The following is a 14,491-nucleotide window of genomic DNA, read 5'->3' as shown; positions in this document are numbered from 1 at the left end:
ACCTAGCTACAGTACTTAATTTTTTGCCAAGGCTTGCCCAGATCTCTTTGCTTGGCCATTCATAGCCTTGGTGCCTATATGCTTCTCGCATAGGTTTTGAAAGTAAAAAAAAATTGTTTGAGCTCTAGCACCTCTTTCATTACAAATTAAGCACTGCTGCCTATATGTAAGGCTTTTACTTCTATGGAAACACTATCTACCAATAAGTAATTTACATAAGTAGAACCTCTCAGTCTGACGCATTATTAACTTTCAAATTTTCTACCACCAATCTCCACAAACACACAGAAATTAATTTTGAACTCTCCCAATCACCACATCCTCCCAAATTCTTCTTTGGGCAGATACATTATTTAATTTTGGTGGGGTTTTTTGTTTGGTTGGGTTTTTTTGTTTGTTTTTTACAGGGGAAGGGGAACACGTGAAGTGGAGGATTAATGAAGTCTGATTTACATTAGAAACATTTACAACCTAAGGCCTCCATCCTTTAAGCCGCTCTGCATGGATTGACCTTGGCATCCAGATCTGCCCACATGGAGTGACTTCCAAGACTGAGGCCTTAGCTATGAGGTAACTACTGTAATTCAGTTTGGCTATGTCTACACTGCTGGCAACCAGCAGTGCCTATGCAAATGAAGCATGGATTAGCATTTAGCACACTTCATTTGCATAATTTATTCAGGCCATTTTTGCACAAGAGCTTTTTGCACAAAAACAAGCAGCCTGGACAGGATTTTTTTTTGAACAAAAAACCCATTTTGTGCAAGATCCTTATGCCTCTACAAGACAGGCAGAGCCTTTGACTGAGACATAGCCTTTGACTGAGTAAGAGTCCTATGTATTTGCACAGGCATGGGATTACAGCTCTAGTAGTCATGGTAACTCAGAGTTACCTAACTTTGGTACGTCTGTATTTCTGTGACAACTGTGCAAGGAAAACAAAAATAGCAGGTCTAGCATGTGAGGCATTAAGGGAGCAATTTTACACATTTATTGCTCATAAATCTCAAAGACCAAGGGAGGAAAAAAAATCCTCCAAAGAGCAGCATTGTTTAGATAATCCTGAAAGTGCTACCAGGATCCATTATGATGATTTACAGACATTTTCACTTCCTTCCATGATCTTTGCCAAAAAATCTGTTAAAATTACACAGAAAGCTGCTTTTGTTTTGCACATTTTTAAAAACTGAACTAAAGCAATTTGCTTTAAAATAATTTAAATTAAATTCGGCTTCTACATCATTTATGAAATAGAGGGCAGAGAAAAAACAAAAACTTAGAATTTCTTTTGAAGATTAATGACATTTGAAAAGCTTATGATATAACAATTAGTGTGCACTGAACCCCTTTGGAAGGAAACAAGGCATGTTGTTGAGAGTAAACGAACAAAAGTAAACACCAGAAATATTGTTGTACTTAAGCTGCAGCAGTTTGTATGGTAATAAGTGGTATCATATGTATACAGTATTAACATGATTTAGTTGATCATTTCCTGTCTCTTTAGGACTCAGCTGAGACTTTTCTAAATGCTATTTTATAGTATAAATAAATATATTTAACCAACCCTACAAATTGGATACACTTGAATACTACAAATGATCCTGACGGGTAACTATAATTGGGACCACTGGGGCTGTTCTAATTCCCAATAAAGTCCAAGGAGAGATTCCCTTTTACTGTAATAGGTGTGTTATGAGGTCCTTGTTATGGAGGTGATTGATATATATGACAGAGGTAATGATTCTGAATGTGTGCACTGGTCCTTGAGTAATGTTTCTCACTCCCAAATACATTTTGGCACAAACCAAATTTGCTAATTCACAGATGATCCCACTTGTCACTTGTGTTTAAATTTATCTCTCTGCTTCTTAGGACTCGGATACGAGGAAATGTTCAAAGGATGGGGGCAAAGATTTTCTCTAAGCTTGTTTTGTAAATGCACAGGTGAAAACTACAAAGTGCTAGTACTTGGATTTACCATGGTTTGGGGACAAAATAATGTTGCATTCCTGGACAGAGAACAAATAGCCCTAACATTTCTGATGATGTGTACTACCCTTACATCACTACCAAGCTACTGCGAAATCTGAAAGCAGTAAACTGAAAATGAAACTAAACTTTCCTTATGAACACAGACACCAGCCATTTTCTTCTCTGATGTGTTACAGCTTGTTCTGTAGGATGCACACACAGTACTTCCTCATAGAATTTTGTTATTTTCCTTGGACTAAAGCAAGTCCTCTAGTGCTTTTACTTTGAGTGTGGAAAAAACAGCAGAACATGCAGAAAATCTCTGCAATGATTCACTGCCTATTCCTTTAAGAAGTTATTGCCAAAAGACTCCAGAAAACACAGTAAAACTCCATTTGGGACTCCATTTTATCAAAAACCTTATTGTTCCCTTTAGGGTAAATGAAACCATAAGTACTGAGGAGAGAAAACTAAATCTCTCTGCAGAACATTAATAGTTTAAAAATTCACTGCAGATCTACTTACTTTTGCCAGCTCCTGCTTTTTAAAGATGTAGTCCTTCAAGACTACCCTGGCAGGGAGAAACAATTGGGCAGTGCAAATTATTTTGTGCATGTGCGCTCAAAAATCAGGATACACCCATTATACAGTCTCTTCCTTAGTACACTGTAATTTCCATACTCCAGGTGTTCCTAATTCAGGAACACCCATGGTACAGATCCTGGCAGGCACAGCCAGAAGGGTCTGCATGCTGCTACTGCTCCTCCCACCCATCCCAGCTGGGAGAACCGCAGCACAATGACACATACTGCCAGAGGATTTTCCTTGCCACTCCCATAGCAGTAAGGTGCAGTACCTGAGAGCAGCAGGGGACATGGAGCACAGGTAAGCTCACTCCCTAGGCTAGCAAAATCTTTAATCTGGCAAAATCTGTTTCCCAGGGTTGCTGATTAAAGAGGCTCATGTGTATACACTATTTTTGGTTCTGTTACTATTGTTATTTGCTAATTGTTATCTCAGAATGCATTTTCTCATTTCCTAAGTAGACTGTTTCTCCAGGACATCTGTTCCTCACCTTTTCTTAAGCAGCTAGAATAGCACCAGCCTTGACAACCTCACAGTCATGAACAAAATGTTATTCATCACAAACATGTAGGATACAGTTCATCACTTCTGAAGGCATGGTTCTGATTCATGTGTTCAGACAACAACCTCCAAAATTAGTAACTTCACAGACATCTGATGTCTACATATTTCACATCCAGAAAAAGCACAATCCTGTGTTCCAGTTTATCATAAAAGGGTTGCCTTATAGAGCCTTTCTAAAATTAGATCCACCATATGATTATATTAGGGAACTTTGACAGCAAATAGCTTAACTATTTGCAAATTATGTTTAATAAATTGTGTATAGTTTAGTCCTGCTGGATCTGCACAATCATTTGTAAATGGAAGAGAGAATTAAATAAGATGGAGTAATAGCAACGACTGGGGGAGGAGGAAGGAGCAGTTGCCCCTGGGTCTGGCAATTCAAAGGGGTTTGGGGCTTCCAGGCTCTGCTGCTGCTACTGCAGCAGTGGCCACAATCCTGGGCCCTATAAATCTCTGCTAGAATGCCATGCCGTGCACTCTGGGCAGCTCTAAGGGCTGGGGGTGGGGGAGGAGACGGTGACTGTGGCGCGCTCCCAGTGGTGCAGAGGGCAGGCTGACCCTGGCCCTTCCACCTGAGGCCCCAATCCTTCTGGGAGCACAGAGCTCTCATTTTTCCTGGCCCTCTCCTCCCCCCAATGGCCAGGGGCCTGTGAGGACTGTCAGCTCCCCTGTCTATGAGTTATAGGAAGCCAAAATAATGAAATTACGTGCACATACAAACCACTCTGGTCTTCTGTCCACACTCAAATTGTACTAATGTAACTACATCAGTTTAGAACCTGTTGACTAAATCAGTGATATTCACTTGTATAGACATTCTTAAATTGATTTCAGAACACCTATCAATTTAGTTTGAATTGGCTAGGAACAAAGACACAGTGAACCCAGCTGCTACTGGCATCCCAAAGCGACCCCAGCCCAGGTTTGCTAGCTTGTTTCACTGCAATAGTAACAGCCCAACTTGCTGCAGAGTAGCTTGGGCAACTGTCCTACCACAGTGGAAAAAACAAGGCTGCCATCTCTAGAAGTAGTGGAGAGAGGACTGCAGAAAATGTCTATGGATGTTCCACTGAGATAACTCAAGGGGAAAAGGGGGGCATCCCTGTTCAGGTAAAGAGACTGCACTAAATGGCCCTTCCCACTTAACCCAACAAGCCCAAGAAATAAAAACCAGACATCAACTGTACGTTTTTACCCAAACACAGGGCACTGATACGATGTAGCCTGTATAACCAGACTCCCATGCAACCCTTTCTGATTTTTTCCCCAAATTTTTATTTTCTAATCTTATATCAGTAAAGTAATGAAAAGTCAATACTTTTGTCTTAGCTAGCAGATGACCCAGTGCCATTTTTAAATGGGGAGCAAAGGCAGGAGGTGGGGCAAGGAGTGGTAGAGTAGATGAGGTCTGAAGGAAAGGGAAAAACAAAAGCAAAAATTAAACCAAACATCACCACTGCCAGGAATACAGCATGTAAACATTTACCTGCGCTCCCATCCCCTTCATCTGCAGATTTATCTGCACTTGCCCGGCAGGCCTAACTGGACTTCTGTAGAGTTTCAAACAGTTCCTGGTTCACAGCATTGTTTGAATCTGCATCCATATCTCCCCTTCATCCCGTCCATAGCAGGGGTCTTCATCTCAGGATCTTCCAGAGTGATCCTCCTTCTGCAGCTGATCCAAAGTATCCACAGTTGCTGGCAGCATGCTGGTGAAGTCACCCCCTTGAAAGTAGGAATAAGAAATCCTCCAGAAAAGGGCTTATTTTCCGGAGAATTGCGTCTAGACTGGCGCTTTTCTCCAGCTTATCCCCAAGCCAGAAAAAAGCAGCAGCCATGTAAATGCAAATGCCGTGGGGGTATTTAAATCCCCCGCGGATTTGCAATTCCGACTCGTCTCATTAGCATCCCTTTTCCGGAAAGGGATGCCAATGTAGACGTAGCCCATCTGTCACAGGACATGAGCATTGTGGACAGCTGCTGGAGGAACAGCAGTAGTGTTCGTACAGGTCATGCATGATCTCCTCTCACACTGTGTCAACCTAAGTAGACCAACAATTACTCTGCTTCATTCAGAGAGGTATGTTACTGCATCACAGAAACAGAATGCTAATGTCAACTGCAGACACATGCCTCACCCAGGCAACAGCATCAATTGACCTAAATAGACTAGGCTTCCGGCTAAACTCACTCAGGGGTCTCAAACCAAATTAAGTTTTCACACAAGAGGTTTGCACTGATTTATATACATTATTTTCTAAGCTGTAGTAATTAAATTATTGCAGTCCTTGTGTGTAGAAAATATATAAGAAAGTTCACTACCATACTAGGATGTTTTGTTGGGGTTCTTTTTTGTTTGTTTTGAAGAACAATTAAAGAAAAGTCTGCCAGTATTGGTGAGTGAGGAAAGGGAAAAGGAACCCATTTGCATGTACTTATGAGTCAGACTAGGAGCACGAAAGTCTATTTGTAGGTTGTTGTAGGTTGTACTACAGAATCACAATAACAAGGAAAAGTCCTTTTATGTCATCTTGTCAGTGCTTCTAACAATGCATCATTTTCCCATGTAGTTTATCCTCCAGGGTTGAACTTTATAAACAACATAGCAATTTTCTCAGTGGTCTCCCACGCAGGGCCATCCTTAAACTTTATAGGGCTCTATGCAACTGATGTAGCCCCTGCTCCCACAGCTTCTGCCTGGGGCTTGGGGCTCAAGGCTTCCTCTTCCCCATACAGTTGCTGCCTGAGGTTTGGTATTTCCCTCCTTCCCTCACAGGTAGCTTCTGCCAGGGCTAAAGGCTCCCCCGCCCCATGTATCTTCTACTGGGTCTTGGGTCCTTTGGGGGTCAGAGCAGATCCACAGAAGCTGAAGGATCCTCTTTGCCCCCAGCCTGGCAGGAGGGAGATGGAGCAGGGAGAAAGGCAGTCCTGCTGCTACAGGCAGAAGAAAGCAGAAGGGGGGGAGGGGAGGAGGAAGGGCAGCAGACAGGCTGCAGTGGGGAGTAATAGGGCCATATTTAGACATACAAGCAAACGCAGCTGTATAGGGGCACCCAAAAATTTGATGCCCCAAATTTTCAGGTGCCCGAAGCAGCCTCTATTTTGCATATGCCTAGGGATGCTTTGCTGCCACTCAGGTATTGATCAGACCCAATCCTGTTTACTTAACATGAGCCATCAAGCTCTCAGCCCAAGATGGTATGGCCTACAGTGGTGAAAGACACTGAAATGGTGGTTCGAGACATAAGTTATGAATGAGTTACAAAACGTTATTGACTCCAATGGTAGAGATTAGCATACACTGATTGCAGCAGCTATTGTTAAAATGGGAAAAGAAAGCTAGCTTATTCTACCCATGGTAAAATAGCCCTGGTGCAATACATGGAGGAAAGTTTTGGCTTTGTCTGCACTGGCAATTGGGCAACAAAGCTTTTGTCATTCACAGGTGCTTAATGTGAAAGTGTGGCCATGACAAGCTCACTGGGACAGAGCTCTCCCAGTGTTCTATGTAAACCACCTCCAGGAGGGAAGTAGCTAACAGTAATGGAAACCCAGAGCTTTACTTACAGCACTGTAACTTTCTACTCTCAGGGGATGTTTTTTTCAACTAATCCATAGGCACTTCCTCCCGGTGGGGCTCTTGTACATTTCAAAAGAGGAATGCGGAACACTGCCTGCAGCCTGGGGCCAGCAGAAAGTCCCACTGACCCTGGGCTCCATGTTGCACTGCTGATTTGAAATGACATGCAGAGCCTGGGGTCAGCTGGGGACTCCCCAGTTGACTCTGGGCTCCAAGCAGTGCCGCTGCTTTGAAACACTACCTCAGCATCTCAAAGGGGACAGCGTCACACAGTGAGCCTGGGCTCAAGAAGAAGTACCCCTCCTTCCTCCCCACTTTGCTGCTTCTATCTGATAGAGGCAGCAAGGGAGGAGAATCGACTAGTCGACTGACTATCCAATAAGCATTTGCTTCCCTGGCCCTGCCTCTTCTGCCCGAGGCCCTGCCCCCTCCAGGAGCATGGAGCTGCCCCACACACACAGTGCCCAGGGGTGTGGCAATTATGTCAGCCCCCTTGACCAGTAGTTACATAAACTTCAGTCCCTTGAAAAAGTACCTAGTTTCTGTTATGGTAGCTATTGAGAGATTTTTGCTCCTTTCAGAGGACTACTGACTCATGCAGTGGTTTATAAAAACTCATATCTAATTACTGTCCTTGCACAATATTTAACTGTTTCACCTGCTTTGATAAAACAGAATAAAAAAGGGGCTCCAACTTTATCACGGATAGGCACAGTGCTGCTCCAAAGTACCTGTCTCTCTATCTTTTGCCAAAATGCCATTTGTAACTGACCATTACTATTTGGTGAAGAATAAATAAATATCCCTAGGCCTTCAACTATGCAAAAGTTCTTTCTTACTTTATTAGCATCATATGTATGGAAGTCACAAGTAAAGACAGGTCCCTGCCAATGTTCCCTCTAATTTTTTCCATTAATCTGTAGAATAAATATGTTATGTGCACCAAGGCATGTGCAGATGTGCACCATCAATAGAAACACATGCTACCAGCTGTGGGTGGCTATGGGTGCCCTGCTAATCAGCTGGACAGCATTTGGATCTCTCCTGCGTGGCCACCCAAGCAGTCAGCTTAGAAGGATCCAGCTGAGAGAAAGAATTGTTTCCCCCTTTATCAAAAATGAATTGTAAATCAAATACAATGGACTGGAGAAAGAATCATTCATTTTGCAGTTCTTGACTCACAGATCTCATGATTAGATCTGTCCCCCTGGCCCTGTAATACAATGCAAGAAACATAACTTGGCATGGGAGATTAGGCAGTCTAGAATGAAAATAAATGAATGTTTAATGACTACAGTGTTACAGCATTAAACATTTGACGTTAGCTAGTAAAATTTTGAGAGAGGAATCTCCCCATTCCTATATCCATATAGATTTACTCATTAAAATAAAAAAGTCCAGATGCATCACATCAGAAAGATGTACTAAAGGTCCTCTTGTTTGGACTCTGGCACACAATGAACCTGTGCAGGCCAAAGGATAGAACCTTTGGAAGAATGTTTCAGCAGCATCTTGGCCAGGACTCGATGCATCGATTGAACAAGAAGCCCAGCAGCAGCACACATTTGTGACTCAATAGACTACAGTAATTCCTCATTTAACACTATAGATATGTTTCAGAAAATGATTATGTTAAGTGAAAACATGTTATGTGGGGTCAGTTTTCCCACTGAAAATAATGGAAAAGGTAGGGGTTGCGTTTCAAGCGGTGGTGTCTGTTGGGACCAGGATATAAGGTTGGGGGAGCAAGGGGACTGGGTTACAGCAGGGAGGGGAGGTGTTTGGCTCTGGGGAAGGGAAGGAGAGGAGGGCGCGGGGGATTGGGTTGGGAGTATGCTCCTGTGACGGGTCCTCCGGGACACGCACTGCGTCCAGCAAGAGGGGTTGTTGGGGAACAGTGCGGCGAGCGGCGAACCCTCTGCCGCTTTGCAGGAAGGCGGGGGAAGCCCCCCTCAGCCACCAGCAACAGGCCAGCTGGGGAAATCGTGTTATTCCGGGGACGGTCATGTAATTCAAAAAACGTTCCCTAAAAAAAATCGTCCTATCGTGAAAACGTGTTAAGCAGGCACGTGTTAAATGAGGAATTACTGTACTAAAGTAGAAAGCTGTCACACAGGGAATGGAACTTTAGGTGAGGTTATTTTTTTTAAGTGAATTGCCTGAGGTCAGGCAGGAATTAAACCCAGAGCCTATGAAGGTCAATGCATTAGTCAAAAGACGTCCTGTAAAAATGACTCATCCTGGCTGTCTTTCTGCTGACTCAGAATTATTCCCTTTAATTATATTTGCCGTTATGGTGCATTAATGCTAAGCATTAATTTTGAAGGAGGATGCTGGTTTAAACACCTATCCACAGGGAACAGGACTGCAATGACAATTCATTTCACAGCCAATGAAGAAAGATTATAATGACTCATTGATTACTGATCTATACTAGCTAGACAACCCAGCACTTTCAGAGGAATTTAAAAGCCTCTCCTGCAAGACATCTGTATCCACACTAGTCGTCCTATCAGAATGCATAAGAACCATTTACCAGCACTCTGAAAGGTGACTCTTGGAAAAGATCTATCATAATTAATTGTTTCACCATTTTAAACACTGACCAAGTCCCCTTAATTGGGACAGCTCACTGCATATTTTATCATCAACTCCTGATTAGGTACAGATGTAAATTCCTGTTTAATTAGTTAACCAGTTAAAGTAGAACATTAAGTTTAACCAGTTAACCAATTAAATAGGGCTGGCTGGAGCACGCCTGCCTGTGATGTGCAGGACCTACTGAAGTTGGGGACAGCTCCCGCCAGACAGAAGTACCCTCCACCCATGATGGGCCCCACACAGCTGGAGCAGCCCTCCACCTACAGCAGGCTGCTCAGCCCCTACCAATTAACTGTAAGCCTCACCCTTAACCATTAACATGCCTACCCCACAGTTCTGCAGTGAGCTTTGCACATGCAGACCTCCATGCTTACATGGATTCCCATTTAAATCAGTGAAGTTCCATACAGGTACAGGAGTTTGTCTGGGTGAAGCTCACTGCAGGAAAGAGACCTAGACATGAAATAAAAATAAACAAGGAGAGGAGGTTCAGGGCAGTCTATCTTTAATCTTCTTCAGCTCGAATGTTAGCAATGCAGTGCAGTGATTTTCCCACTTCTTCAAAATGTCATTTGTACCCACTGGCAGTAGCTAAATGCACTTGGTTGGAAGAATTTGTAGACAACAGTCAAACACTATGCCCTGGCTGGGACATGGCCTAACAAGATGTGAAGAACATTATATTTAAAAGAAACCAAAACTTATGTGCAGGAGAATTCAGCATGTGACATGTGAGATATTTCTCCCACATTTTTTACAGGTACATCTACACAGTAGAGAAAAACCTGCAGCTGGCTTCTGTCAGTCAGTTTGGGCTTGTAGGCCTCAGGCTGCAGGACTGTTTCATTGCTGGGTAACAATGGTATTCAACTCGCAATCCATGGGATGTGTGCAGCCTAACTGGCACACAGCTGGGCCACAGCTGTGCGCAAAAGGCCATTGGGTCTGCAGGCTACACCATCACCTGATGTGGTGGGGCCCGGAGGTCCTGACTATACTTACCACTCAGTCCAGTGTCATCACGGCATTGCCTTTCCAGGAGGAGTCTAGGTCGAAGGGGTGAGTCTAGGGGGTGAGGAGTCTAGGTCGAAGGAGTCTAGGAGGTGAGGTATCACCCTGAAAAACTGCTTCATTTGGAGAGCAAGAGGACTCGTCATAGGAGATCGGGCCGAAGAGACATCTTGCGTGGTAACATGTTGCTTGGCTTGTGCTGGAATGCCAGATGGTGTCTGCAGTCTTGATTGGGACGGTGAAGAAGATCGCTCCCATGGTAATGGAGAGTGGGAATAAGATCTTGACCTTGGAGAGGGTACACCTTGTCGGTGGTAAAATGAGGAGTGCCGGTCTTGTTGCGGTGTATGGGAGAGAGCCCGGTATGATCGGTCACGCCCAGTATGGTAGGCAGAGTATGGTGACCGATCTGATCCCCTAGGTGATCTAGATCTGTCCCTGGGAGCGCTGGAATGGCTGCGCGATTGGTTGGTATGATGACAGCGACATGGCGCGTGATAGCCTCTATGTGAGTACTCCGGTGATCGTACGTAGTAAGGTGCACCCACTGGTGAGGACTGGGTGAAAGACTTTGTAGGCGTTGTGTCTTATGTTGAAAAAATGGAAAACAGTCGGAAGATGATGATGCCGGTGTAGGAATTCTATCCGGTGATCGGTGTCGCTCCCGCCCGGATCCGTCGCCCGCAGGTGGGGACGGCACCGGAGAACGTGTCGGTGCTGGTGAACGTCTCGACACCATCAACCGTTCCATTGCCAGTGAGCGCCTTGATGCCAGCGAGCGCCCCGGTGCCGGCGAGCGCCTCCACACAGGAGAACACCTCGGTGCCAGTGATCGCCTCGGTACCGATGGCTTCAGTGCCGGCGAGCGCCTCCTGACCGGAGAGCGTCTCGGTGCCGGTGAACCTCTTGGTTCTAGCGGTCGTCCCCGTGCCGGTGAGTGCCTCGGCGTCAGAGAGCGACTCAGTGTCGGCAAAGGTCTTGGTGCCAATGAGTGGCTCAAGACAGGGAAGCGTTGTGGAGCAAGAGTCGGGTTCGGTACAGGCGAGTGCCTAGACACCAAAGAGGGGCTTGCCCCATGGGAGCGTCTCGGTGTAGGAGAGCACTGGGGAGCCGCAGGGCGTCCCATCAGAGAGATTTGTGTTGGAGACGGGACCTTGGCAGATGAAGTCAGCGAAGATACTGAGGGAGTAGGAGCTGATTTGCTGCGGCTTATCTTCGGATTGCCCGAACCACTTTTGGTGGTAAGGGCTCGTTCTCTCAATGTCGCGTCAGCTCGAGTGAGGGGTAGCGACGGAGACAGGGAAGGTCTCTTCTTCGCTCGCTTGGTGATGGTTTTGGAAGTGGCTGCCGTCGGCTCATCAGAGTCCTGAGGCTGTAAGGCCTTGTCGAACAAAAGCATTTTTAACCGCATGTCTCTATCCCGCCGTGCTCTGGCCGTGAGTTTCGAGCAATGCAGGCACTTTTGAGGTATATGGCCCTCCCCGAGACAACGTATGCAACGGGAGTGGCCATCGGATGCCAGCATTGCCTCCCAGCAAGTCTCACATTTCTTGAAACCAGGTGAGGCCGGCATGCTGACTAACTATATACAAGGAACAAAGAAAAAAAAATTTTTTTTTTGACTACAGCTATGAAGAACAAACTAACAAATACTATATAACTAAGTAACTAGAATTTATAATATAAAGCCTCTCTCTCTATCCTGACAGGATTCTGAGGAGAGCACGTTAACTCCGTCCGCGGCCGAGGACGGTCAGGAGGAACTGGCGGGCGCCGGACCACGCGCACAAGAAAGGCGCGAAAAGACACGACCCGCGCGAGCGCATGCGTGGTCCGGCGGACTACGGCTAAAAAGATCTCCGAACTGCGGCGCTAGGACAAGCCCGACACCTATAGTGGAGCACCCACGGGACACCGCTCAAAGAAGAATAAGGTTTTTTTTTTTATAGGCACTGAGACAATGGAAACAAAAACCTAACTATGGGCACTCTACTAATCAGCTGAGTAGCATCTGAATCTCTTAGTGGCCATATAAGCACCCATTTAGCAGGGGGAAAAAAACAGCAAGCAAATAGTCTGGTAGCACTTTATAGACTAACAAAATATGTAGATGGTATCATGAGCTTTTGTGGGCACAGCCCACTTCTTCCAGTCATCTGAAGAAGTGGGCTGTGCCCACGAAAGCTCAGGATACCATCTACATGTTTTGTTAGTCTATAAAGTGCTACCAGACCATTTGCTTGCTGTTTTTTTTTCTGTAACAGAGTAACTCGGCAAACCCCTGAAGCTCATTTAACAGGAAACACTGCTTCCCAATGACGTTTAAGTGTGATATCAGGCAGCATGAAAACAACACTCAAGATGCTTGAGCCAACCTTTTTCCTCTGATGTGTGTTCCTCTTTCAGTTGTTACTAGTAACCAGCAAAGGTAGGGCTGGGAGACCAGCATGCACTGAGCCAAGAGGTGATCGAGGAAACCAATGATTATAAACAAATAAACTGACAAGGAAATAGAGTTCCCTGCTAACTTATTTCATTTCTAGTAATTTTGTGTTAGCTTCTATGATGAGGTAACTGGCTCTGTGGATATGAGAAAGTCAGTGGATGTGATATACCATGACTTTAGCAAAGCTTTTGATACCGTCTCCCACAATATTCTTGCCAGCAAGTTAAGGGAGTATGTATTGGATAAATGGACTGTAAGATGGATAGAAAGCTGGCTAGACTGTCGGGCCCAACGGGTAGTGGTCAATGGCTCGATGTCAGGTTGGGGGTCGGTTTCTAGCGGAGTGCCCCAACGATCAATTCTTGGACCGGTTTTGTTCAACATCTTTATTAATGACCTGGATTGCACCCTCAGCAAATCTGCAGATGACACTAAGCTAGGGGAAGAGGTAGATAAGCTGGAGGGCAGAGATGGAGTCCAGAGTGACCTGGACAGATTAGAGGACTGAGCCAAAAGAAATCTGATGAGGTTCAACAAGGACAAGTGCAGAGTCCTGCACTTGGGATGGAAGAATCCCAAGCATTGTTACAGGCTGGGGACTGAATGGCTAAGTAGCAGTTCAGCAGAAAAGGACCTGGGGATTACAGTAGATGAGAAGCTGGATATGAGTCAACAGTGTGCCCTTGTAGCCAAGAAGGCTAATGGCATATTAGGGTGCATTAGGAGGAGCATTGCCAGCAGATCCAGAGACATGCTTATTCCCCTTTATTCGGCTCTGGTGAGGCCACATCTGGAATATTGTGTCCAGTTCTGGGACCCCCGCTATAGAAAGGATGTGGACGCATTGGAGAGGGTCCAGCGGAGGGCGACCAAAATTATTAGGGGGCTGGAGTGCATGACCTATCAGGAGAGACTGAGGGATTTGGGTTTGTTTAGTCTGCAGAAGAGAAGAGTGAGGGGGGATTTGATAGCAGCCTTCAACTTCCTGAAGGGAGGTTCCAAAAAGGATGGAGAAAAGCTGTTCTCAGTAGTGATGGATGGCAAAACAAGGAGCAATGGTCTCAAGTTACAGTGGGAGAGGTCTAGGTTGGATATTAGGAAAAACGATTTCCCTAGGAGGGTGGTGAAGCACTGGAATGGGTTAGCTAGGGAGGTGGTGGAATCTCCATCCCTAGAGATTTTTAAGTCTTGGCTTGACAAAGCCCTGGCTGGGTTGATTTAGTTGGGATTGGTCCTGCCTTGGGCAGGAGGCTGGACTTGATGACCTCCTGAGATCTCTTCCAGCTCTATGATTCTATGTTACTTGCAACTACACTGGCTAACGCATTATCAAACTGAACTGATTTTCTTTCCAAACTGACTGTACTCTTCTAACATTAGCCTAGCAAAGCAACCCTAACTTTGTAGCAACTTCAAAAGTATTCTCTTAAGGGTATGTCTGCACCACTCAAACTTTAACCAACACAAGTTTATCACTAATAGATATGTGGGCACAACCCAATAGTGTATATGAAGCCTACACAAAAACAAGGGGGTTTTCCATTTGTGTAGGAAAACCACTCCCTGAATGATGCCATGTTGACAGCAACAGTCTTCCAATGCCATAGTTGCATTTATAGTGGAGATTAGACTGGCATAACTTCAGGGTGTGACCAAGGTTGATCTTTACATATGAAGCAGTGTTGCCCTTTCATCAGGAAACAGTTTCAGAGAAAAAATGAAATATTTGA

General features: G+C 45.0%; 1 protein-coding gene across 3 annotated transcripts in view; it reads right to left on the bottom strand.

The window, feature by feature from the left end:
• Window positions 1-14,491, bottom strand: part of ZDHHC8 (zDHHC palmitoyltransferase 8) — a 229,300-nt gene that overhangs the window by 203,235 nt on the left and 11,574 nt on the right. The window contains exon 2 of one of the 3 annotated variants that reach the window (XM_089775274.1): window positions 4,610-4,848. The exons of the other annotated variants lie outside the window; for them this stretch is intronic. The gene's annotated coding sequence lies outside the window, so the exon portion shown is untranslated. The remainder of the gene's footprint in view (window positions 1-4,609; window positions 4,849-14,491) is intronic. 3 annotated transcript variants of the gene reach the window in all.

Source organism: Pelodiscus sinensis, chromosome Z (assembly GCF_052426305.1).
Source record: "Pelodiscus sinensis isolate ZL-2025 chromosome Z, ASM5242630v1, whole genome shotgun sequence".
NCBI classification, from domain to species: Eukaryota; Metazoa; Chordata; order Testudines; family Trionychidae; genus Pelodiscus; species Pelodiscus sinensis.
Note: the sequence above shows the minus strand (reverse complement) of the source record. Positions and strands in the feature narration are given on the sequence as shown.